The 3768-nt window shown below is 38.0% G+C and overlaps 1 protein-coding gene across 1 annotated transcript in view; it reads left to right on the plus strand.

The window, feature by feature from the left end:
• Positions 1-3768, plus strand: part of LOC106881851 (protein ECT2) — a 129719-nt gene that overhangs the window by 8000 nt on the left and 117951 nt on the right. The gene's annotated exons all lie outside the window — the stretch shown is intronic.

Raw genomic sequence — 3768 nt, forward strand, 5'->3', positions numbered from 1 at the left:
ACCCGCACGAAAACGGCCACGCTCGAAATGGTGTCTTTTATGTGCCACCCGCACAAGCCAGTCCAGGGGCACTGGCAATGATCTCGCTCGAAAATCCTACAGGAGCCAGTCAGGCGGTACTGGCAACGGATATATATATATATACATTATATATATATATATATATACATATATATATATATATATAATGTCATCATCATCATCATCATCATCGTTTAACGTCCGCTTTCCATGCTAGCATGGGTTGGACGATTTGACTGAGGACTGGTGAAACCGGATGGCAACACCAGGCTCCAGTCTGATTTGGCAGAGTTTCTACAGCTGGATGCCCTTCCTAACGCCAATATCTGTCTATATATATATTAAAAAGGAGAAACAAGCAATAATAAATCTCTGAGCGAGACGTAAACAATAGCAGCACGGAATCATGAAGTATATTTGCCACTTAAATGTGGCAGACCGACAGGGGACGCTGCTACTGTTGTTTATAGCCCCAGGAAGACATCTCCACCAGCTGCCTAATGACACACTGTTCAGAGATTTGAGCAAAGTCAACTCCAACATCGCAATCAACTTTGTGTAAGCATGAAAGCTTAGTGGCAAGACACTGCTTCTCTAAATGAGAACCTTACCTGTCATTGTGGTTTTGGGGCTTGGAGCAAAGTAGGCCTTGGCATCCACTCAAGAAAACAATAAATGTTCCACAAGCACTTCAGAAAACTGAGTCCTCGACTTGTTCCATTTGCCAATAGGTTTGCAAGGCACCAGCAGGCCTCAAGAGACACATTTCTGTCCATAGAACATGATTAACACTTTATTTTACTGAACCCTCATTTGTCACTCATGACAAGAGAATCCATCATATATACTGTTGTATTTTGGGACGGTCATTTTATTTATTTTTTTTTTTTTCGCCAAATAAACGCACGTACTATATATTTTATTTTCTTCCTTCGTTTATTACTGTGCTTATTTTATTATTTTAACACCTGTCCATTGTCCAGAAATCTTTTGTCACACATCTGTGACCTCTTCGGTGACACTTTTCGTTTCCTGGTGTGTTCTTGCTCCACTTACTCTGTTCTCTGTATCTCTTTCAACACATGATTTCACATTAGGAATCTTGCAAAATGAATTGATATTGAACCAAATTCGATGACTGGCACCCGTGCCGAGTGGAGCGCTAGCAGCACTGTCCGAGCATGATCATTGCCAGAGCAGCTGTCTGGCTTCTGTGCCGGTGGCATGTAAATAGCACCATTTGAGTGTGATTGTTGCCAGCGTTGCTTTACTGGCACTTGTACTGGTGGCATGTGAAAAAACATTTGAGCAAGGTCATTGCCAGTGCCGCTGGACTGGCTCCTGTGCAGGTGGCACGTAAAAAACACCATTTGAGCGTGGCTGTTGCCAATACCGCCTGACTGGCCCTCGTGCCAGTGGCACGTAAAAGCACCCACTACACACTTGGAATGGTTGGCGTAAGGAAGGGCATCCAGCTGTAGAAACTTTGCCAGATCAGATTGGAGCCTGGTGCAGCCATCTGGTTCGCCAGTCCTCAGTCAAATCGTCCAACCCATGCCAGCATGGAAAGCGGACGTTAAACGGTGATGATGATGATGATATATATATTCTTTTACTTGTTTCAGTCATTTGACTGTGGCCATGCTGGATCAATGCCTTTAGTCGAACTAATTGACCCTAGGACTTATTCTTTCTAAGCCTAGTACTTATTCTATCACTCTCTTTTGCTGAACTGCTAAGTTACGGCTATGTAAACACACCAACATCAGTTACCAAGCGATGATGGAGGACAAACACAGGCACACTGACATACACATATATACCGTAAAAACCTATGTAGTTTACGCACCTTGTTTTGCAAGAATTAAAAAAAAAAATTTTTTGTTGCAAAAAGAGGTACAAAAACGTAAACTTTCGTACCGGAAGTTGACTCATTTAACGTCAGAAAAGGTTTTCACAAAAATAATAATAGTTTAAATATGAAGCTGACTTTTATTTATGCTGGACGGTATAATGCTTACTTTTACTGTATAAATTTACTAAAACCATTAAATGGTTAACTAGTTTTTGAAGTCTGATGTTTATGCTGGTAAACATGGTCTGGGCCATATTTTACTTTGCTTGGAGTTTCTCCCTATCGCAATGGAACACCATTGACATGCGTAATGATATGGCTACTCCTGACTGCAAAAAATGTAATGATATGGATAATCTTTAATTTTTGTCTGTTTGTTACGAGGCACAGTTTTAAGTTTGTTATACTGTTTACACCAATTTCAGACATAGGCTCTATTGCCACGTTCAAATGCATACTCAACATATTTAATTTCTCCTTCGCAGTAAATGATGTATAAGTTCTGCTCATGCTGACAATAATGGTAATGTCAAATTTTTAAGTTTGCTTCACATTTTAGAAGTGTGAAAAGGATTCAAATTTCGATACTCTGTATCAAAGTTTCTGATAAGAATAGGCGGAAAAGAATTCTGTTTACATAATCAGTTTGATCGGTCACCTTCATCTGTTGGTTGAATAAAGTGCCAAGCTGATGTTTATTGCTAATTAAATTTAATTCGCAACACCTGTGTATATTTATCAACTTTGTCTTTGTTGGTAATTCTTATCAGCAACTTTTCCTGTGCTCATGATTTGAGAAGACATACAGCCGTATGCTAAAGATCGGACATAATCTCTTGTGGGCAAGAAATGTAAAATAAAGTTTATTATAAACAACACAAACACTTTGTAATTTAATAGCTTTCAATGTGATACCTGTTAAACAGAAATTATTTTTATTTAATGAAAATTTAATAAAATCTAATCATAAGTAAGTGAAATTATGCTAAATACAACTAAATTGAAAACATTTCCCCGCTGGCTATATCGGCAATTCTGAAAATTTTTGGGTGTGAATTTTACATGAGTAGAAGCTTTTTTAACAGATTTAATCCTGAAAATCACCTGTGTAAATTACACAGGTGTGCAATTAACATAGGTTTTTACAGTATATATGACTGGCTCCTTTTCAGTTTCTTAACTAATCATCATCATCATTTAACGTCCGCTTTCCATACTAGCATGGGTTGGACGATTGACTGAGGACTGGCAAGCCAGAAGGCTGCACCGGCTCCAATCTGATCTGGCAGAGTTTCTACAGCTGGATGCCCTTCCTAACGCCAACCACTCTGAGAAAATCATCATTAGCTTCATCTTCATCTGTGATAGGATGCACATCAGGAGGAATAACGACTGCATCTGCTGATTCAAATTCAGTTTCTTCGTTTGACAGTTCATCTAGCAAATTCCTAACTTCATCCATGGTCGAGGCTTTCTCATGTTTTTTTGACATCTGGGGATAAAAAAATTAAGTGTTCCATAATTATAAGAATCATTACAATATTTAAAATGACTCAGAAGATTTAATCGGTAAAGAATACTATAGTTCATGAGTACACCTAACATACTTCATGCACTCTATCAGTAAATATAAAATGCACAACATTCCTATAAAGCGAGACTAATTACCTTGATAAAATACTTATCTGCATTGTCTTCAGTCTTCACCCTGTGATGCTTGAAAAACTACTGAAAATCTAGTCACCTCTGTTTGTGCCGTCAATATTTTCCATTCATGTCACAAGTCAAAACAACATACAGATGCACAGACTAGTTCAGTTATGTACACATTGACCCAGTGTCCTATATATATATATATATATATATATATATATATATATATATATATATAT

Source organism: Octopus bimaculoides, chromosome 4 (genome assembly GCF_001194135.2).
Source record: "Octopus bimaculoides isolate UCB-OBI-ISO-001 chromosome 4, ASM119413v2, whole genome shotgun sequence".
Lineage (NCBI taxonomy): Eukaryota > Metazoa > Mollusca > Cephalopoda > Octopoda > Octopodidae > Octopus > Octopus bimaculoides.